This window comes from Oncorhynchus nerka, linkage group LG22 (assembly GCF_034236695.1).
Source record: "Oncorhynchus nerka isolate Pitt River linkage group LG22, Oner_Uvic_2.0, whole genome shotgun sequence".
Classification (NCBI taxonomy): domain Eukaryota; kingdom Metazoa; phylum Chordata; class Actinopteri; order Salmoniformes; family Salmonidae; genus Oncorhynchus; species Oncorhynchus nerka.
In genome coordinates this window covers 93,144,673-93,169,766 of record NC_088417.1, presented here as the reverse complement: position 1 = coordinate 93,169,766, position 25,094 = coordinate 93,144,673, and positions in this window count along the sequence as shown.

Here is a 25,094-nt window from a genome sequence, read left to right as displayed (position 1 = left end):
TCTCAGTGCAAGAGGCATCACTGCTGTACCTGGTTTGAATCCAGGCTGCATCACTTCCGGCTGTGATTGGGAGTCTCATAGGGCGGCGCACAATTGGCCCAGCGTCGCCGGGGTAGGCCGTCATTTGAAATAAGAATGTGTTCTTAACGGACTTGCCTTGTTAAATAAAATTGTAAAAAATTAAATGAAGAACTGTTGCGCTTGTGAGATTTTCTGTGTCATGATTGAAAGTGTGTATTTGAACTGTGAACTGTGTGATCTGTCGCTATAAACTGAATTTACAATTTGAAAATAAAACGAGCAAAAAGCCCAGAGCATAAAACCATGCCATCCAAATGATACTTTTAATACTTCTCATAAAGTGAGCATATAATATCGCTATGACTCACTCTTACACAGAAAGCATGTATACCATTACTGTGAGGGTGAGAAGAATATTCAAGTTGTTGTTTAATAAGGCTCAAATGGAATACAATTCACATTTTTTACCATTGAATGCCTTTCTTGATGTAATTGACAATGGTTAATAACAGTATTGATCCTCTACTATATACACTGTAGGATATAATCAATGCTCTCCAATTTACAAAGTCATACTCTTCTCATGTTGAATAAAGAATACTGATTGATACATTAATTGATAAAAACCTACAGTATGTGAGGTATTGTTACAGGAAGGACTGTTCAAGCAGTGTTATTAGATCTTATAGAGAGTATTTAAGTGTATTATCAGGTATTTTGCAATAAGGCCCGAGGTGGTTTGTGGTATATGGCCAATATACCACGCCTTACGCATACACGACGCGGATACAGCCCTTAGCCATGGTATATTGGCCATATACCATATACCACAAACCGCCGAGGTGCCTTGCTATTATCGCTATTATAAACTGGTTATAAATGTAATTAGAGCAGTAAAAATAAATGTTTTGTCATGCCCGTGGTATATGGTCTGATATACCTCGGCTGTCAGCCAATCAGCCTTCAGGGCTCAAACCACACAGTTTTTAATTTCTAAGACATTTTAAGTGTTTGCATCATAGATAGTGTTACTAACTTCGTTGTTTAACACGGCCAGCCTCTGTGTGGATGGAACAGCTTTCTAGAGGTATAGACTGTTATTTCTGTCCCATAACAAACTCCACTAGTCCTCAGCTGTTTGTGCCAGGACTTTTCTCTGCTCTGCTGTGTCATGGGAAGGTCACAGTGGATTTAGGAAACCCGGCCGACGACTGTAATCTAAACATCTGCCAGCGCACATCACAAACAGCTCAAACATCACACACACATACACTTCCGTCTTACCATCCTCGTGGGGATCTTGATTTCCATTCAAAATCCTATTTTCCCTGACCCTAAGCCTTACCCTAGCCCCACTCCCTCCCCCAGCCTGCCCACACACACACACACACACACACACACACACACACACACACACACACACACACACACACACACACACACACACACACACACACACACACACACACATACACACACACACACACACACACACACACACAGACACACACACACACACACACACACAGTTCAGACATCACAAACAGGTCAGCGGGACGATTTCTCTGGGATAGGAGATATATAGGCAGTTTGCCACAGATAGTAACCCAATCAAATACTCTTTGGTAACACTTTATAGTGACACATATTCCAGCCATTTTGATTCAGTTGAAATGTGGCATAGAGAGAAATGACATGTTATAAGCATTGTTATAAGGCATTATAAAGGATTTTACATGCTTATGCTTATTAAGCATAAGTTATTAAGCAATTTTAGTAAAGCAAAGATTTTCGTAAAGTGTTACCTCATAGTTTTATGTCAAAGTATGCTGTTCATTAATTCGCCAGGAAATCAATCAGTGAGCTGAGAGCAACTTAAGTCTGATATAAAAAGACACACCTTAGACCAGTGATCATCAACTAGATTCAGCCGCAGGACAAATATTTCTTGAGTATATAGTCAGGGGGCCGGAACATAATGACAAATAATTTGTAGACTGCAAATTGACCGCAAGAAGCCCAAACAGATATAATATTTCACTAAAACATAATCATTTCAAACCTTGCTTACATTTAGTTAAGTTAAAGTACATTAAGTAATAAGGGCTGCATAGTACAAGGGCGGGCGCTGCCATTTTAATAGCGATCACATACACTGAGTGTACAAACGCTAGCAAGCAAGGGATAAGAACGTTGCCAGTCAGTATGACAATGGAACATTTAGAACGAACGACTGGGTCGCTTCCATAGATACAGAACAAAATACTTAATTGGGTCGCGTCTCTGGCAACTGAACCGATAGAACGAACGACGAGCCGTCTTGGGTAGCAACCCTAGATTTGTGGCGGGACTATATCTCGTGGAAGGATGAAATAGTATGAGTAAATTCATCAAAAAAAAATGTTAATGGAAATATGTCACTCATTATTTGAATATGTTGGCAACCCATTGTATAAAAGTGATAATGCCCTGGAAGTCGGTGTTTGGAGGATATATTGGCACGGTTTGCAAATAACATCACCCATGCCAATATATCCTCCAAACACCGCCTTTTCAGACATTATCACTTAAGTTATTTGTCATTTTTGGCTCAGAAAATCTGGGGGGGGGGGGGGGGGGATAAAATGGGCTGTTGTCACGCCTACTCCTGCTCCCTCCCTCCAGCGCTTGACGTCGCCAGTCTACTAACCACCGGTCCTGGATACGCACACCTGTTACCTATCATTATGCTCACCTGCTCATCATTCCTTCCTTGAGGTGTGAGTATCCCATTTTTATCGTTTTCTGCCTAACTCTTTCTGGTTCCTATTTCACTGGCTGGCTGTCCCTGAAGTGTTCTCTCTACAGCTCTAGTGGACTCTGGTGCCGTTGGGAACTTCAATGACCAGGCCCTCGTTTCCTCCCTGAACGTAACTTCATACCTGCTCTCCTCTCCTTTTCCTGTCCACCATTGGGATCCGGCTCAGTTCCGTACATCACCGCACCACTCACCCTCACCGCGGAACCCATGAACCAAGAAAACCTTCCCTTCCTCATCACCTCCGCACCTGTAGACAAGGTAATCCTCGGCCACCTGTAGCTCCAATGTCACAATCCCACCATCACATGGTCGAGTATGAAAATTCTGCCTGGGGACCTAGATGGCAGAGGACCTGCTTTCCCGTACCCTGTGGTTCCACACCGGTTGAGGGCCCTGTGAGTGCCCAACAGCCCATCAATCTGCCACCCCATTGGCCGTGTGTTTTGGGACCTAAATGTGGGAACACACTCTTGCCACATGCCCTCCAGAGTGCATCTATGTTCCCACAGGGATGAGAGATCAGTTGTTGACCAGGGCACACACATCCCTTGCAACTGGGCACCCAGGTATCACTCGCACCATCCAATCCCTCTCTGAAAGGTATTGGTGACCCACCTTGACGAGGGACGTCACCCACTATGTCAACTCATGCTCCATATGTAGTCAATCAGAGTTTCCTATATAATGTATGAAGAAGAAGCATAATGTAAACAATGTTGGAGTTGAACTCAACAGCCTTTGCATATGGAATGCCTGAGGCCTATTTTTTGTATTTTATTTTACCTTTATTTATACAGGTTTTTCTCACTGAGATAACATCTCTTTTCTAAGACGTTTCAGACAAAACAACTTACAGACACTAACACAACAAAAACTGTAAACACACACACAATACAACAAAAACATTTTACATTAAAAACACGAAAGTCTAAAAACAGGCATATAATATATATCATCGATCATGTGTTTAAACTCCACCAACGAAACTAGATCATCAAATTTTAAAATGTTCAGGAGAGAATTCCAGGACCAAGGAGCTAAGTATCTAAAACAATTTCTACCATGACCTGCTGTACTGTTAGGAGCAAATGAGAATGGGACCGTAATTGATATTTATTTACCGACCGGACTAAAAAAGAACAGAGATAAAATGGCATTTTACCCAACATGGCCTTATAAATCAGTGTCTACCAGTGTTTAAGCCTACGCAAGGTCAATGATGACCAGCCAACAGCGCTGTAGAGATCACAATGATGTGTTAGACGTTTCTGATTTGTAATGAACCTGAGGGCTGCATGATACACTGAATCAAGTGCTCTCAGGGTAGTGGCTGAGGCCTGCATATATATAACATCACTATAATCTAAAACCGGCAGTAATGTAAATCATACCAGCTCCTTCCTGGCCTCAAAAGAAAACAAAACCTTATGCCAGTAATAAAAACCTATTTTCAGCTTGAGCTTCCTTATCAAGTTCTCTACATGCACAGTGAAGCTCAGCTTATCATCAACCCACACACCCAAATATTTGTACACTTTAACTTGCTCTATAGTATGTCCACCCAATGTAGCAATGACATGATTAGTTACATGCCTGGTATTTGAAAATACCATGCATTTTGTTTTACCCAAATTTAGAACCAGCTTTAAATCATACAAAATCTGTTGTATGATATTAAATGCTCTTTGGGCATTTTCAAAAGCTAAAGATAAACTACTACCTCTTGAATAAAGAACAGTATCATCTGCATACAAATGAACATCCGTTGTTTCAATAAGAACCCCAATGCTGTTGATATAGTAAATGAACAACAGTGGGCCCAAAATAGAGCCCTGCGGAACACCTCTAGGGACTCAGATTTACAACCATCCACCATTACACATTGTGTACGATTTGATAGGTAATTTATGACCATGACCAGTAATTCCATAACATTTTAACCTTTGCACTAACACAGCATGGTCCACGGTGTCAAAAGTCTTCAACAAATCAATAAAGACAGACACACAATGTAACTTCTTATCAAAAGCACAGTGGATGTAATTTAAAACCTTCAATGTTGCTGAAACAGTGCTGTGGCCAGACTTAACACCTGATTGCATTCCATTTACTTCCATCTACTTCTTGGAAGTAGGCCTTTAGCTGGCTATTAACTAAGGACTCCAGTAACTTTGACAGTACAGACAATTTTGATATGGGTCGATTGTGGTGAAGTAGTGAAGGATCTCCACTTTTCAGGAGAGGCAGTACAAAAGCTGATTTCCATAACTTGGGGATTTCCTTTTCATCAAGCGTGAGGTTAAAGATGTTAAGGGGAGAGCAAGGATGTCTACAGCTAGGAGTAGGAAGCGGGGTCTAGTTCATCAGGACCAGGGGATGTTTTCCCCATCAATTTCTTTCAGGGCTTTACACACTTCTGAAACAGAGAAGGATGAAAAGGAGAACCTGGTGAAGGAGTGCACAGGGGTGTCAGGTACATTCATAGGGAGCTCAAATATACCTTTGACCTTTTCAAATAAACTACCTGCATCTAAAAAAAAATGCTGGTTCGAGGCTTTCAGAATGGAGGTTCTCTCAGTTACAATCTGTGTGTCTACCAACAATTGTTTAGCAAGCTCTGTATCTTTTTTGCACTCCAAACCCTTCACTACTTGCCAAAATATGGATGGATTATTTAAATTATGTGAAGTAGATTTCAGGTAGTGGTCTGCTTTCAATTTACGGCTCATAGCCACACCCATATTTCAAAGACGTTTAAAAGTCATCCAATCATCTGCCAAACCAGTCCCTCTTGCTTTAGCCCACATACCATTTCGTTCCTTATTAAACCAAAGGTTCTCTCTGCCCTTAATCCTGAATTTATTTAAAGGGGCCTATTGCATACATCCTGGAATGTGTTGTGGAAGAAAGAAAAGGCTAGTTCAACATCAGGTATTAATTCCATTCTATTCAATTCAATGCTAGAGACATCATGTAAAAAACCTTGAATATCAAACCGCTTCCAGTTTCTTTTCGTAATGACATGGAGGAGATTTCTTAGCAATTTTACCATCTCTCACACAGGCAATAGCACAGCGATCACTTATGTAATTTGCAAGAATACCAGAAGCATTAAAACAATGATGAGTATTGGTTAAGATCAAATCAAAGAGGATTTCAGAGGATATTTTATATTCAACCTCGTTACACTGTTGACAATCTGAGTGAGATTATAGGTATTGCACAGAATTTAGAGTTGATCAGAGCTAGATGCTAGAAAGTCCTGATTCAGATCACCCATCAGGACAAACTCAGAGTTGACATTCTGTGATAACAATTCCAAAATACAATCCAGAGAGCCAACAGTAGCAGATGGAGGTCTAGAACAACAAGATACAACAATATTTAAAGATGAGCCGAGGTTTAGGTTCAAAGACAGATATTCAAATTGCTTAGGTTTAGTAACAGAAGTCAGAACGACCATTGAGAACTTGTCTTTTACGTATACAGCAACACCACTACCCTTAGATTTACCATCTGTACGAAACACATTGTAACCATTCATGCCAATATTTTTGTCTGTAGTAGATTTTTTAAGCCAGGTTTCAGAAAGCATAAATACATCAGGGTCAGCAGTTTTTATCCATATATTCACAAAATCAAGCTTGGCAGAATACTTCTTACATTCATATGCAAAAACTTCAGGCCACTGACTACTTAAATCGGCAGGGATAAGAATGCCAGGACCTGGATTAGAATGCATATTTCAGACAATAGAAGCAGCAAGATAATGGCAAGTCTAGATTGAGGGTTACAACATTTGGATTTACAGACAGCACTTGAACAAGAATCCATAGTCACCAATGTTTCCTTGTATTTGTATTTAATATTAGCTGCTGCCAAAGTAGCAGCTATTCTTACTGGGGTCCAGCAAAATTAACAAGGCAGTTTATACCATTTTAAAAAGATTACAATACATTCACAGATTTCACAACACACTGTGTGCCCTCAGGCCCGTACTTCACCACTACCACATATCTACAGTACTAAATCCATGTGTATGTATAGTGCATATGTTATCGTGTGTTTATGCATGTGTCTGTGCCAATGTTTGTGTTGCTTCACAGTCCCTGCTGTTCCATACGGTGTTTCTTTATCTGTTTTTCAAATCTAATTTTATTGCTTGCATCAGTGACTTGATGTGGAATAGAGTTCCATGTAATCATGGCTCTATGTAGTAATGGGTGCCACCCATAGTCTGTTCTTGTCACGCCCTGACCATAGAGAGCTGTTTATTCTCTATGTTGGTTGGGTCGGGGTGTGATTTAGGGTGGGTTATCTAGGGGAATTGTATATCTATGTTGGCCTGATATTGTTCCCAATCAGAGGCAGCTGTTTATCGTTGTCTCTGATTGGGGATCATATTTAGGTAGCCATTTGTGGCTTTGTGGGATCTTGACTATAGATAGTTTCCTGTTAGCACTATTATTTAGCTTCATGTTTCGTTTGGTATTTTGTTGTTTTTGTTCGGTGTTCATTTAATAAAGGAAAATTCACGCCTACCACACTGCACCTTGGTCGACACCTTATAACGATCGTGACAGTTCTGGACTTGGGGACTGTGAAGAGACCTCTTGTGGCATATCTTCTGGGGTATGCACGGGTGTCTGAGCTGTGTGCCAGTAGGTTAGACAGACAGCTCAGAGCATTCCACATGTCAATACCTCTCATAAATAAAAGTAGTGATGAAGTCATGCATATTATTAATATTAGCTCTCTGTGTACATCCAAGGGCCAGCCATGCTAACCTGTTCTGAGCCAAATGCATTTTTCTTTGTGGCACCTGACCACACAACTGAACAGTAGTCAAGGTGCGACAAAACTAGGGCCTGTAGGACCTGCCGTGTTGATAGTGTTGTTAAGAAGGCAGAGCATCACTTTATTATAGACAGACTTCTCCCCATCTTAGCTACTACTGCATCAATATGTTTTGACCATGACAGTTTAAAATATAGTGTTACTCCAAGCAGTTTATTCATCTCAACTTGCTCAATTTCCACATTATTTATTACAATATTTAGTTGAGGTTTAGGGTTTATTGAGTGTTTCGTTCTGAATACAATGCTTTTAGTTCTATAAATATTTAGGGCTGACTTATTCCTTGCCAACCACTCTGAAACTAAATGCAGCTCTTTTGCAGTCATTTCAGTCATTGTCGCAGCTGACGTGTATAGTGATGAGTCATCCGCATATATAAACACTCTGGTTTTACTCAATGTCAGTGGCATATCATTAGTAAAATTTGAAAAAAGCAAGGGGCCTAAACATCTACCCTGGGGAATTCCTGGCTGGATTATTTTTAACTGGATCATATTTGAGAGGCTTCCATTAAAGAACAGCCTCTGTGTTCTGTTAGACAAGTCGCTCTTTATCCACATTATCGCAGGGTGTGTAAAGCCATAACACATATGTTTTTCCAGCAGCAGACTATTATCAATCATGTCAAAAGCTGCATTGAAGTCTAACAAGACAGCCCCTACAATCATTTTACCACCAATTTCTCTCAGCCAACCATCAGACATTTGAGAAAGTGCTGTGCTTGATGAGTGTCCTTCCTTATAAGCATTCTGAAATTCTGTTGTCACTTTGTTTACTGGGAAATAGCATTGCATCTGGTCAAACACAATTTTTTTCCCGAAGTTTACTAAGGTTTGGTAACAGGCTGATTGGTTGGCTATTTGAGACAGTAAAGGGGGCTTTGCTATTCTTGGGTAGCAGAATGACTTTAGCTTCCCTCCAGGCCTGAGGGCACATGCTCTCTAGTAGGCTTAAATTGAAGATGTGGCAAATAGGAGTGGCAATATCGTCCGTCTGCTACAATCCTCAGTAATTTTCCATGTAGATTGTCAGACCCCGGTGGCTTGTCATTCATTTTTCACCTCTTCCACACTGACTTTACATATTCAAAAGTACAATTCTTGTCTCTCATAATTTGGTCCGATATACTTGGATGTGTAGTGTCAGCGTTTGTTGCTGGCATGTCATCCCTAAGTTTCCTTTGGGATGACATATGATCAACAGTATTGAAGGCCTTTGATAGGTCAATGAAGATGGCAGATCTATTTAGTCTTTTATTCATCTAGTTAACCACAAACTATGGACTTTGATGTTAATCGGGGAACCAGTCAAACAAGTTGTAACGTGCGTTGTTTGAAGGAGACCAAGGCGCAGCGTAATTTGTGGTCATCATATTTATTAAATGAGAACCAGCATCAAAATAACAAAGTGAAACCAAAACGAACGTACCATTCCGTAGGCTACAAGAGCTGTACAAAAAACAAGATCCCAACACATAGGTGGGAAAAAAGGCTGCCTAAGTATGATTCCCAATCAGAGACAACGATAGACAGCTGCCTCTGATTGGGAACCACACTCGGCCAAACACAAAGAAATACAAAACATAGAATGCCCACCTCACATCACACCCTGACCTCACCAAATAGAGAAATAAAACGCCTCTCTAAGGTCAGGGCAGCATATTAATATAGCAGAGGCTGTAACCGGGGAAAGTATTCATATTTTTGATGAAATCGATAACCTTTTGCCTAATACCAGAATTAAGATTGACCTGCCTTCTCATTCATATAGGTATCCGATTCAAAATACATCTCTATTATGAGAATCCACATATGCGACAGGGCTACGTGATCAAGGCTTCCAGTTCACATTTGCAGCATTGATCATGAAATGCATGCATGCACATTCGGGAGCTATATTGGTGGCCATAACCTAACCTACTTTGTTATCTGTATCAGAAACTGGAACATGGCAGCTAGCCAAAGGCAGGCTACCTCTTTTTGAACTACTTTATTGATTTATTTAAATGACCGTATGCTATTTCTGTTATCAATACTGCAACCACAATGCAGTAGCCTATTAGTAGCTACCTTGGCCTTGTAGTTAAAAGTTGTCTGGGGCCTTCCGAGTGCCGCAGCGGTCTAAGGCACTGCATCACAGTGCTAGAGGCACCACTACAGATCCGGGTTCAATCCCGGGCTGTGTCGCAGCCGGACCCATGAGGCGTTGCAAGTGGCCCAGCGTGGTCCAGGTTAGGGGAGGGTTTGGCCGGCTGGGATGAGAACATGGACGGTATCACAGAATCCAGACATTAAAACGGAACTCAACCATATTCAAAAATGTATTGAACTTAATTTGGAAATCAACTAAATGTATTGAATTTACTGTGGAATGTTTGGTTTTCACCAGGCATCATTTTTAAAATTTTATTTTTATTTTTTGTTTCACCTTTATTTAACCAGGTAGGCTAGTTGAGAACAAGTTCTCATTGACAACTGCGACCTGGCCAAGATAAAGCAAAGCAGTGTGACACAGACAACAACACAGAGTTACTCATGGAGTAAACAATAAACAAGCCAATAACACAATAAACAATGACACAGTAGAAAAAAAGAAAGTCTATATACAGTGAGTGCAAAATGCATGAGGAGGTAGGCAATAAATAGGCCATAGGAGCGAATAATTACAATTTAGCAGATTAACACTGGAGTGATAAATGAGCAGATGATGATGTGCAAGTAGAGATACTGGTTGGCAAAAGAGCAGAAAAGTAAATCAAATTAAAACAGTATGGGGATGAGGTAGGTAGATTGAGTGGGCTATTTACAGATGGACTATGTACAGCTGCAGCGATCGGTTAGTTGCTCAGATAGTTGATGTTTAAAGTTGGTGAGGGAAATAAAAGTCTCCAACTTTAGCGATTTTTGCAATTCGTTCCAGTCACTGGAAGCAGAGAACTGGACGTGTGCTACTGGTGGGTGTTGTTATCGTGACCAGTGAACTGAGATAAGGCGGAGCTTTAACTAGCATAGACTTATAGATGACCTGGAGCCAGTGGGTCTGGCGACGAATATGTAGCGAGGGCCAGCCGACTAGAGCATACAGGTCGCAGTGGTGGGTGGTATAAGGTGATATGGTAACAAAACGGATGGTACTGTAATAGACTGCATCCAGTTTTCTGAGTAGAGTATTGGAAGTTATTTTGTAGATGAAATCGCCTAGGTCGAGGATCGGTAGGATAGTCAGTTTTACTAGGGTAAGTTTGGTGGCGTGAGTGAAGGAGGCTTTGTTGCGAAATAGAAAGCCGATTCTAGATTTGATTTTGGATTGGAGATGTTTGATATGAGTCTGGAAGGAGAGTTTACAGTCTAACCAGACACCTAGGTATTTATATTTGTCCACATATTCTAGGTCGGAACTGTCCAGGGTGGTGATGCTAGTCGGGCGGGCGGGTGCGGGCAGCGAATGGTTGAAAAGCATACATTTGGTTTTGCATGGCATTGAAGCTCGTTTGGAGGTTAGTTAGCACAGTGTCCAAGGAAGGGCCAGAAGTATACAGAATGGTGTCGTCTGCGTAGAGGTGGATCAGGGAATCGCCCGCAGCAAGAGCAACATCATTGATATATACAGAGAAAAGAGTCGGCACAAGAATTTAACCCTGTGGCAGCCCCATAGAGACTGCCAGAGGCCCGGACAACATACCCTCAAATTTGACACACTGAACTCTGTCTGAAAAGTAGTAGGTGAACCAGGCGAGGCAGTCATTAGAAAAACCAAGGCTATTGAGTCTGCCGATAAGAATACGGTGAATGACAGAGTCGAAATGGTCAGTGATCTGTTTATTAACTTGGCTTTCGAAGACTTTAGATGCAGGGCAGGATGGATATAGGTCTGTAACAGTTTGGGTCTAGGGTGTCACCCCCTTTGAAGAGGGGGATGACCGCGGCAGCTTTCCAATCTTTATGGATCTCAGATGATACGAAAGAGAGGTTGAACAGGCTGGTAATAGGAGTTGCAACAATGGCGGCGGATAGTTTTAGAAAGAGTGGGTCTTTTTGGAGTTAGCTACAGGATGCACATTTCTGTTTGAAAAAGCTGGCCTTTGCTTTCCTGACTGACTCCGTGTATTGGTTCCTGACTTCCCTGAATAGTTGCATATCGCGGGGACTATTCGATGCTATTGCAGTCCGCCACAGGATGTTTTTGTGCTGGTCAAGGGCAGTCAGGTCTGGAGTGAACCAAGGGCTATATCTGTTCTTAGTTCTGCATTTTTTGAACGGGGACCCATGGCTTCTTCACCGGCGTAACGAATGAGACAGGAAAATATTGGACATTCCTCACATATCACAGTTTTTCTAGCACATTGGCTGTTGTATCACAACAGCTGTCACTTGACTGTCTTTGAGAAAATAATTTCCTGGATCAGATGACAGTTTGGAAATGTGTGTGCGTTTTGTATGCTTTGTATGCTTTGGCATAAAGCTCAGAACAACCAGCCTGTATCAAGGCACTGAACAGATATTCACCACTGTGCTCATATTGAAAGGACTATAATATTTGTCTAACTGTAAATATTTACCTAGCTATCTTAAGATGAATGATTTAACTGTAAACCACTCTGGATAAGAGGATCTGCTAAATGACTCAAATGTAAATGTCAATATAAGTCAGCTCAGTTCTACAATAAGAGCTGAAAATTACACTCCTGATTGATCCACTGCACTGAGGAAAGAACAATGTTCCTTACTTGAGTGACGTGTGTGTATTCGTGTCCTGGTTTGAACTGATCTATGATAATTAGAGAGAGGGGTTTGAGGAGGGCGACCAAGCAGCTAACACACATCATAGAATCACCATCCCAAAATTCACCATCTTCAATCTTAGTGGATACTCAATCCACAAAGTTATAAAAATACCATTGCAGTGAGCTATAATAAGTTAAATAATGACCATAGAAGTCATCCTGCATGGTTCCTGTGTGTTGTAATCTGTCATTATTCAAGCTGTCTCTGTCTTCCCATGTCAACCCCTGCAATCTTCTACGGAAGCCCCAAAGGGACAAGCACGGCATGGAATATAAGACTGTAAGAAGTGGTCTTTAGGGGTTATGAGAAACATTCCAGTATAGACAAAGGTTTGGGAGAAACAATGACTATACCAGTGATGACTTTACAATCACTATACCAGTGATGACTTTACAATACAATCACTATACCAGTGATGACTTTACAATCACTATACCAGTGATGACTTTACAATCACTATACCAGTGATGACTTTACAATCACTATACCAGTGATGACTTTACAATGACTATACCAGTGATGACTTTACAATCACTATACCAGTGATGACTTTACAATCACTATACCAGTGATGACTTTACAATCACTATACCAGTAATGACTTTACAATACAATCACTATACCAGTGATGACTTTACAATGACTATACCAGTGATGACTTTACAATCACTATACCAGTGATGACTTTACAATCACTATACCAGTGATGACTTTACAATCACTATACCAGTGATGACTTTACAATCACTATACCAGTGATGACTTTACAATCACTATACCAGTGATGACTTTACAATGACTATACCAGTGATGACTTTACAATAACTATACCAGTGATAACTTTACAATACAATCACTATACCAGTGATGACTTTACAATCACTATACCAGTGATGACTTTACAATCACTATACCAGTGATGACTTTACAATCACTATACCAGTGATGACTTTACAATCACTATACCAGTGATGACTTTACAATAACTATACCAGTGATGACTTTACAATCACTATACCAGTGATGACTTTACAATGACTATACCAGTGATGACTTTACAATGACTATACCAGTGATGACTTTACAATCACAATACCAGTGATGACTTTACAATCACTATACCAGTGATGACTTTACAATACAATAACTATACCAGTGATGACTTTACAATCACTATACCAGTGATGACTTTACAATCACTATACCAGTGATGACTTTACAATGACTATACCAGTGATGACTTTACAATAACTATACCAGTGATGACTTTACAATCACTATACCAGTGATGACTTTACAATCACTATACCAGTAATGACTTTACAATCACTATACCAGTGATGACTTTACAATACAATAACTATACCAGTGATGACTTTACAATCACTATACCAGTGATGACTTTACAATCACTATACCAGTGATGACTTTACAATCACTATACCAGTGATGACTTTACAATGACTATACCAGTGATGACTTTACAATAACTATACCAGTGATGACTTTACAATCACTATACCAGTGATGACTTTACAATGACTATACCAGTGATGACTTTACAATGACTATACCAGTGATGACTTTACAATCACAATACCAGTGATGACTTTACAATCACTATACCAGTGATGACTTTACAATACAATAACTATACCAGTGATGACTTTACAATCACTATACCAGTGATGACTTTACAATCACTATACCAGTGATGACTTTACAATGACTATACCAGTGATGACTTTACAATCACTATACCAGTGATGACTTTACAATCACTATACCAGTGATGACTTTACAATCACTATACCAGTGATGACTTTACAATACAATCACTATACCAGTGATGACTTTACAATACAATAACTATACCAGTGATGACTTTACAATACAATCACTATACCAGTGATGACTTTACAATCACTATACCAGTGATGACTTTACAATCACTATACCAGTGATGACTTTACAATGACTTTACCAGTGATGACTTTACAATACAATCACTATACCAGTGATGACTTTACAATACAATAACTATACCAGTGATGACTTTACAATACAATCACTATACCAGTGATGACTTTACAATCACTATACCAGTGATGACTTTACAATCACTATACCAGTGATGACTTTACAATGACTATACCAGTGATGACTTTACAATGACTATACCAGTGATGACTTTACAATCACTATACCAGTGATGACTTTACAATGACTATACCAGTGATGACTTTACAATGACTATACCAGTGATGACTTTACAATCACTATACCAGTGATGACTTTACAATGACTATACCAGTGATGACTTTACAATCACTATACCAGTGATGACTTTACATTGACAGTGTAGTAGTTAGTGGCTTCTCAAGTTACTTAAGACATCTATATTTGGGTTCACAAAAGTGTTGGGACTAAATTTTGCGTGAAATCACTTCCTGGTGCTTCACCAAGTTCCCCCACTACACACACGCACTTACCACACACACAACTGCTGAAGATTACGCTGGGACAGATGGTTTTGCACAAAGGGAGCCACCCCCCCCCTCCACACACACACACACAGATACATACAGACAGACGCACGCACGCACACACACACACACACACACACACACACACACACACACACACACACACACACACACACACACACACACACACACACACACACACACACACACACACACACACACACACACACAGGGGGGTATATTCTCTTTCAGAGGCGTCCTGTGCACAATATGGTCACATAGAGAGTTGGAAATCCTAGCAATAGATGATTACCTTGGGAAATGTCAGCTTCCAGCACCTGTGTTGTGTCACCCTATCCCTGTCTCTACACATCCTCTCCAGTTACACTGGGATGGCTTTCACAATGGTTCCAGAGCGTGGCAACTGGCTGCCAAGGACTGTTCACTTATAATTCACTATATTACAATTCCAGTGGGTCAGAAGTTTACATACACTAAGTTGGCTGTGCCGTTAAACAGCTTGGAAAATTCCAGAAAATGATGTAGAAGATTCTCGTAGGCTAATTGACATCATTTGAGCCAATTGGAGGTGTACCTGTGGATGTATTTCAAGGCCTACCTTCAAAATCAGTGCCTCTTTGCTTGACATCATGGGAAAATCAAAAGAAATCAGCCAAGACCTCAGGAAATAAATGGTGGACTTTCACAAGTCTGGTTTATCCTTGGGAGCATTTTCCAAATGCCTGAAGTTACCATGTTCATCTGTACAAACGCAGCCGTCATACCGTTCCGGAAGGAGACGCGTTCTGTATCCTAGAGGTGAACGTACTTTGGTGCAAAATGTCCAAATCAATCCCAGAACAACAGCAAAGGACCTTGTGAAGATGCTGGAGGAAACAGGTACAAAAGTATCTATATCCACAGTAAAGCGAGTCCCATATCGACATGAAGCCATTGCTCCAAAACCGCCATAAAAAAGCCAGACTACAGTTTGCAACTGCACATGGGTACAAAGATCGTACTATTTGGAGAAATGTCCTCTGGTCTGATGAAACAAAAATACAACTGTTTGGCCATAATGACCATCGTTATGTTTGGAGGAAAAAGGGGAGGCTTGCAAGCTGAAGAACACCATCCCAACTGTGAAGCACGGGGGTGGCAGCATCATGTTGTGGGGGTGCTTTGAAGCAGGAGGGACTGGTGTACTTCACAAAATAGATGGCTTCATGAAGTAGGAAAATTATGGGAATATATTGACGCAACATCTCAAGACATCAGTCAGGAAGTTAAAGCTTGGTTGCAAATGGGCCTTCCAAAAGGACAATGACCCCAAGCATACTTCAAAAGTTATGGCAAAATGGCTTAAGGACAACAAAGTCAAGGTATTGGAGTGGCTATCACAAAGCCCTGACCTCAATCCTAAAGAAAATGTGTGCGCAGAACTGAAAAAGTGTGTGCGAGCAAGGAGGCCTACAAACCTGACTAAGCAACACCAGCTCTGTCAGGAGGAATGGGCCAAAATTCACCCAACTTATTGTGCGAAGCTTGTGGAAGGGTTCCTGAAATGTTTGACCCAAGTTAAACAATTTTAAGGCAATGCTACCAAATACTAATTTAGTGTATGTGAACTTCTGACTCACTGGGAATGTGATGAAAGAAATAAAAGCTGAAATAAATCACTCTCTCTACTATTATTCTGACATTTCACATTCTTAAAATAAAGTGATCCTAACTGACCTAAGAGAGGGAATCTTTACTAGAATACATGTCAGGAATTATGAGAAACTGAGTTTAAATGTATTTGGAGTATGGTGTATGTAAGGTGTATGTAAACTTCCGACTTCAACTGCATATAATGCACCCATTATATAGGGAATAGGGTGCATTATATAGGGAATAGGGTACATTATATAGGGAATAGGGTGCATTATATTGGGAATAGGGTCCATGATACAGGGAATAGGGTGCATTATATTGGGAATAGGGTGCATTATATTGGGAATAGGGTCCATGATACAGGGAATAGGGTGCATTATATTGGGAATAGGTTGCATTATATAGGGAATAGGGTGCATTTTATAGGGAATAGGGTGCATTATGTAGGGAATAGGGTGCATTATATAGGGAATAAGGTGCATTATAGAGGGAATATGGTGCCATCTGGGAAGTAGAAGTGTGTCCTGATCATCCAGTCTGTCTGGGATCCTGTAGTGTTTTCAGCTCTTTGTCTGTTATAACTAAGCCATCCAGGATACCCAGGAAATAGAGGTAAGTAGATCCCTGTATGAGGAGCTGATATCAGACACACACACAGACACACACACACTCAGGAGGCGTTGATATAAGACACCGAAGAGGCCAATCGACTCTATCCTCCGAGCCAAGGGAAACACAGAATGCAATCGAGGCCTCTCACAATCGGCACGCTATCGAGCGACATAAGTCGGAAGCTTGGGTTACCCCTTCTTTTCTATCTTTCCTTTCTTTATGGGATCCCTCTATTCATAGGATGGAGAGATAACCCTAGCTGTATCTAGCCCTGAGGTGGGATTAAACTGACTACAGCACCGAGGTCCTTTACTGTGATGTCACAAGCGACATTAGAATACATGAGGAATCCTCTTAATGCTTAGGACCTGCGGTGTTTCTGATTCCAAAAGGCTTGATGGGTATTTAGTATACATGCTGCCAGTTGTCTATTTTAAACCCTTTTAATTTAAATCAGTTTAGCATACTGCAGTCCTTCCAGAGAAAATATTCCCCAATCACTCGTTCTCATTCTCAGTGAGAAAATAAACAAATCATCACTGGCTGGTCCAATTAAGCTTTACGTGACTAGTGCCTCTGCCTCTGCCTTTTCCTTCACTCTGCCCTACTAGTTTAGTTTGATCGTAATGACTAACGTGCATTTCTCTTGTGAAAACATGCTATTACTGAGCTAACACAGCAAAAAGTAATTCTGCTGCTTTACAGATCAACGTTGAGTCGGAATCTGCCATCTTAGAAGTCGTTCGTGCTGACGTCAAAATGAGGGGAATTGTACAAAACAAATGTATCAGCAATTGGATCATCTCTAACAAATCTAACCAATCAGAGTTGACACCGTTATCATGTAGGCCGGCTCTGGCCCAACCCATCGGTTTCTGAAACCAATCAGAATGGTCAGAATATATTCCAATTCTACAAGAGTCAGGGAGGAAGCAAATCTAGACTCATTGTGGAGATGAAACGATAGTGGGCATGAGGTTTAGCAGGAGCGATGTGGATGAGTAGTCAGGCAACGAAACATACCCCGACAGAACAATGAAACATACCCCAAATAGAACAACGAAACGTACCCCAAATAGAACAACGAAACGTACCCCGACAGAACAACGAAACGTATCCCGACAGAACAACGAAACATACCCCAAATAGAACAACGAAACGTACCCCGACAGAACAACGAAACGTACCCCGACAGAACAACGAAACGTACCCCGACAGAACAACGAAACGTACCCTGACAGAACAACGAAACGTACCCTGACAGAACAACAAAACATACCCTGACAGAACAACAAAACATACCCCGACAGAACAACGAAACGTACCCCGACAGAACAACGAAACGTACCCTGACAGAACAACGAAACGTACCCTGACAGAACAACTAAACATACCCTGACAGAACAACGAAACATACCCTGACAGAACAACAAAACGTACCCCGACAGAACAACGAAACGTACCCCGACAGAACAACGAAACGTACCCCGACAGAACAACGAAACGTACCCTGACAGAACAACGAAACGTACCCTGACAGAACAACTAAACATACCCTGACAGAACAACGAAACATACCCTGACAGAACAACAAAACGTACCCCGACAGAACAACGAAACGTACCCAAATAGAACAACAAAACGTACCCCGACAGAACAACGAAACGTACCCCAAATAAAAACAACAAAACGTACCCCAACTGAACAAAAAAAGTAGTAAATCAATGGCATAAGATTGTAAAAATACAATCTGCATCCAACTAGATGGTAGTTAGTTTGGGCCGCCTCAGAGAGATCATGCAGTAGTTCTACCTAGCTACTTTGGTTGAATGGTCTGGATAAAAGCATCTGCTAAATGGTTCAAATTGAAAATGTAATTAGTAGATTGTGGGTCGGGTGGGGCAGTGGTGGCATGAAGACCACCTGTTATCTTCCAGTGATCAGCGGCATATGAATCAAACCAACTGGGTGCTGCCCACCAGATTCAGCCTGTCACCAGCTGTATGAGTGAGAAGGAAGGGTTCTTCTACAGTACCTCCAGTGCAGAATGGAATCTGAACTGGGCTCAAATAATATTTGCTTTCTTTCAAATATTTTGAGCATTTAATTGAGCCTGCCTGATAGGGCGGGGTTTGCACTTTTGGGACTATCCCATGGTATTTGAATAGTAAATAACAAAACAAATACTATTTTAACCAAAGTCTGGAATTGAGTTGAACGCAGCACAGAACACAAACCCAATAACGCAATATAACAGATCTGTGAAGGTCAGTAATTCATATTTTGTCTTTCCTGGGGCGCGGGTGTGTGTGTGTGTGTGTGTGTGTGTGTGTGTGTGTGTGTGTGTGTGTGTGTTCGTGCATGGGTGAATGTGTGCGTGTGTGTGTGTGTGTGTCTGTGTGTGTGTGTGTGTGTGTGTGTGTGTGTGTGTGTGTGTGTGTTCGTGCATGGGTGAATGTGTGTGTGTGTGTGTGTGTGTGTGTGTGTGTGTGTGTGTGTGTGTGTGTGTGTGTGTGTGTGTGTGTGTGTTCGTGCATGGGTGAATGTGTGTGTGTGTGTGTGTGTGTGTGTGTGTGTGTGTGTGTGTGTGTGTGTGTGTGTGTGTGTGTGTGTGTGTGTGGGGAGGAAGCATAACGTCTCTATCCGCTTGTTTACATCTAACGCTGTCAAACAGCATGGGTCCCATACTGAGGTCACAGTCATTTACAGTCCAGACCAGAGTAACCCAATACACACACACACACATACACACACACACACACACACACACATACACACACACACACACACACACACACACACACACACACACACACACACACACACACACACACACACACACACACACACAGACACACACACACACACACACACACACACACACACACACACACACACACACACACACACACACACACACACACACACACACAGCTCAGCGGGACGCCCCTTATTATTCCTTTCTTTCTCTGGATCAGATAATATCAAGTATTAGTGGTTTACTTTAGCTTGTAAAAATAGGAGCAGAGAGCTGAATCATGGCATATGGAGTTTATCTACACAGAAATATAAACACAAAATGTAAAGCATTGGTCACCTGTTTCATGAGCTGAAATAAAAGATCCCAGACATTTTCCGAAAGCACCAAAAAATTCTCTCAAATTCTGTGCACAAATTTGTTTATGTTAGTGAGCATTTCTCCTTTGCCAAGATAATCCATCCATCTGACCGGTGGGACATATCAAGAAGCTGATTTTAACACCATGATCATTACCCAGGTGTACCTTGTGCTGGGGACAATAAAAAGACAATAAAATGTGCAGTTTTGTCACACAACACAATGCCACAGACATCTCAAGTTTTGAGGGAGCGTGCAATTGGCATGCTGACTGCTGGAATGTTCACTAGAGCTGTTGCCAGATAATTGAATGTTCATTTCTCTACCATAAGTTACCTACACCTCCTGTACTGTACAGTCGAAGTCTGAAGTTTACATACACCTTACGCCAAATACATTTAAACTCAGTTTTTCACAATTCCTGACATTTAATCCTAGTAAAAATGTCCTGTCTTAGGTCAGTTAGGATCACCACTTTATTTTAAGAATGTGATAAATCAGAATAATGGTAGAGAGAATGATTTATTTCAGCTTTTATTTCTTTCATCACATTCCCAGTGGGTCAGAAGTTCACATACACTCGATTAGTTTTTTGGTAACATTGCCTTTAAATTGTTTAACTTGGGTCAAACGTTTTGGGTTGCCTTCCACAAGCTTCCCACAATAAGTTGGGGGAATTTTGGCCCATTCCTTTTGACAGAGCTGGTGTAACTGAGTCAGGTTTGTAGGCCTCCTTTCTCGCACACGCTTTTTCAGTTCTGCCCACAAATTTTCTATAGGATTGAGGTCAGGGCTTTGTGATGGCCACTCCAATACCTTGACTTTGTTGTCCTTAAGCCATTTTGCCACAACTTTTGAAGTATGCTTGGGGTCATTGTCCATTTGGAAGGCCCTCTCTTCTCTATGTCTTGAGATGTTGCTTCAATATATCCACATCATTTTCCTGCCTCATGATGCCATCTATTTTGTGAAATGCACCAGGTGTTCTTCAGCTTGCAAGCCTCCCCCTTTTTCCTCCAAACATAACAATGGTCATTATGGCCAAACAGTTCTATTTTTGTTTCATCAGACCAGAGGACATTTCTCCAAAAAGTACAATCTTTGTACCCATGTCCAGCTGCAAACCGTAGTCTGGCTTTTTTATGGCGGTTTTGGAGAATGCCATTCTTGCTCGGCCTTTCAGTTTATGCTTCTCGTTTTACTGTGGATATAGATACTTTGGTAGTTTCCTCCAGCATCTTCACATGGTCCTTTGCTGTTGTTCTGGGATTAATTTGCTCTTTTCGCACCAAAGTACATTCATCTCTAGGATTCAGAACCGTCTCCTTCTAAGCGGTATGTGCGTGGTCCCATGGTGTTTAGCCGTTATTGTTTGTACAGATGAATGTGGTACCTTCAGGTATTTAGAAATTGCTCCCAAGGAGAACCATTTGTGGAGGTCTACAATTTGTTTTCTGAGGTCTTGTGATTTCTTTTGATTTTCCCATGATGTCAAGCCATGAGTTTGAAGGTAGGCCATTGCACAGGTAGGCCTCCAATTGACTCATCATGTCAATTAGCCTATGAAGCTTCTAAAGCCATGACATACTTTTCTGAATTTTCCTGCTGTTCTGTTTAAAGGCACAGTCAACTTAGTGTAAAATGTAACTGGAATTGTGATACAGTGAATTATAAATTAAATAATCTGTCTGTAAACAATTGTTGGAAAAATTACCTGTTGCACAAAGTGGATGCCAAAACCTAGTTTGTTAACAAGAAATTTGTCAGTGTTTGAAAAACAGGTTTTAATACTCAACCTAAGTGCATGTAAACTTCTGCTTCAACCGTATCTGTCTCCTGCTCCTATATATATATATATATATCTTTCCCTCTCCTCTCCTATATATATATATATATCCCTGCTTTCCATCTCTCTCTCTCCTATATATATATATATCCTTTCCCTGCTCCCTCTCTCTCTATATATATATATATATATATATATCCCTCTTTCCCCTCTCTCTCTCCTATATATATATATAGATATCCCTCCCCTCTCTCTCATATATATATATATATATATATATATATCTCCCTCTCCCTCTCTCTCTATATATATATATCCTCTTTCCCCATCTCTATATATATGCTCCCTGCTCCCTCTCATCTCTCCCTGCTATATATCCCTCTTTCCTCTCTCTCTCTCCCTATATATATGCTATATATATCCATCTCCCCTCTCTCTCTCTCTCTCTCTCTGCTCCATCTCTCTCCTATATATATATATATATATATCCCTCTTTCCTCTCTCTCTCTCTCTCTCCTATATATATATCTCCCTCATTCCCTCTCTCTCTATATATATATATATATATCTCCCTCTTTCCCTCTCTCTCTCAGCTTCACAGTACAGTCAAGTCTTTCCCTTTCTCAGGGTGATATGCCATTCTGTCTCACGATGCTAAGATGTGGAGTTTAGTGCAGCCTTGTGGTTCTCCTGAGAACTAGACACTAGAGACCATGTACATCCATGTACATCCATGTACATCCATCCAGTTTCTGCAAAACTGGAAAAACCTGTAAACCAGGGAAAATGTAATGTGTAGAAATGTTCCATAAGTGCCAGTTGGACAGCCTGTTGTCATCACAACTCCCATGAAACGGTGCATCCAGGTCTGTCTCCTGCTGTTATTCCCAGTCTACAGTAATGCCCCCGGCCATTAATCCATTATGCCCCTTCAACCTGTTACCTCAGGGACCCTACACCACACCTGCTCCCTGCTCCCTGCTCCATCTCCCTGCTCCCTGCTCCCTGCTCCCTGCTCCATCTCCCTGCTCCATCTCCCTGCTCCCTGCTCCCTGCTCCATCTCCCTGCTCCCTGCTCCATCTCCCTGCTCCCTGCTCCATCTCCCTGCTCCCTGCTCCATCTCCCTGCTCCATCTCCCTGCTCCCTGCTCCATCTCCCTGCTCCCTGCTCCATCTCCCTGCTCCATCTCCTGCTCCCTGCTCCATCTCCCTGCTCCTCCCTGCTCCCTGCTCCCTGCTCCCTGCTCCACCTCCCTGCTCCCTGCTCCCTGCTCCATCTCCCTGCTCCATCTCCCTGCTCCCTGCTCCCTGCTCCTTGCTCCCTGCTCTCTGCTCCCTTCTCCCTGCTCCCTGCTCCATCTCCCTGCTCCCTGCTCCCTGCTCCCTGCTCCCTGCTCCATCTCCCTGCTCCCTGCTCCCTGCTCCATCTCCCTGCTCCCTGCTCCCTGCTCCATCTCCCTGCTCCCTGCTCCATCTCCCTGCTCCCTGCTCCCTGCTCCCTGCTCCATCTCCCTGCTCCCTGCTCCCTGCTCCCTGCTCCCTGCTCCCTGCTCCATCTCCCTGCTCCCTGCTCCCTGCTCCATCTCCCTGCTCCCTGCTCCCTGCTCCATCTCCCTGCTCCCTGCTCCCTGCTCCCTGCTCCTTGCTCCCTGCTCCCTTCTCCCTGCTCCTTGCTCCCTGCTCCTTGCTCCATCTCCCTGCTCCCTGCTCCCTGCTCCATCTCCCTGCTCCTTGCTCCCTGCTCCCTGCTCCTGCTCCTGCTCCATCTCCCTGCTCCCTGCTCCATCTCCCTGCTCCCTGCTCCCTGCTCCCTGCTCCATCTCCCTGCTCCCTGCTCCCTGCTCCATCTCCCTGCTCCTTGCTCCCTGCTCCCTGCTCCCTGCTCCCTGCTCCATCTCCCTGCTCCCTGCTCCATCTCCCTGCTCCCTGCTCCCTGCTCCCTGCTCCATCTCCCTGCTCCCTGCACCCTGCTCCCTGCTCCATCTCCCTGCTCCATCTCCCTGCTCCCTGCTCCCTGCTCCATCTCCCTGCTCCATCTCCCTGCTCCCTGCTCCCTGCTCCATCTCCCTGCTCCATCTCCCTGCTCCCTGCTCCCTGCTCCATCTCCCTGCTCCATCTCCCTGCTCCCTGCTCCCTGCTCCTTGCTCCCTGCTCCTTGCTCCCTGCTCCCTGCTCCCTGCTCCCTGCTCCATCTCCCTGCTCCCTGCTCCATCTCCCTGCTCCCTGCTCCATCTCCCTGCTCCCTGCTCCCTGCTCCATCTCGCTGCTCCCTGCTCCCTGCTCCATCTCCCTGCTCCCTGCTCCATGCTCCCTGCTCCTCTCCATCTCCCTGCTCCCTGCTCCCTCTCCCTGCTCCCTGCTCCTGCTCCATCTCCCTGCTCCCTGCTCCCTGCTCCCTGCTCCCTGCTCCTCCCTGCTCCATCTCTCCTGCTCCCTGCTCCATCTCCCTGCTCCCTGCTCCATCTCCCTGCTCCCTGCTCCTGCTCCCTGCTCCATCTCCCTGCTCCTGCTCCTCTCCCTGCTCCCTGCTCCCTGCTCCATCTCCCTCTCCCTGCTCCCTCTCCATCTCCCTGCTCCCTGCTCTCCCTGCTCCCTGCTCCTGCTCCCTGCTCCATCTCCCTGCTCCCTGCTCCATCTCCCTGCTCCCTGCTCCATCTCCCTGCTCCCTGCTCCCTGCTCCCTGCTCCCTGCTCCCTGCTCCATCTCCCTGCTCCCTGCTCCCTGCTCCCTGCTCCCTGCTCCATCTCCCTGCTCCCTGCTCCATCTCCCTGCTCCCTACTCCCTGCTCCCTGCTCCATCTCCCTGCTCCCTGCTCCATCTCCCTGCTCCCTGCTCCATCTCCCTGCTCCCTGCTCCATCTCCTTGCTACCTGCTCCATCTCCCTGCTCCCTGCTCCATCTCCCTGCTCCATCTCCCTGCTCCCTGCTCCCTGCTCCATCTCCCTGCTCCCTGCTCCCTGCTCCCTGCTCCATCT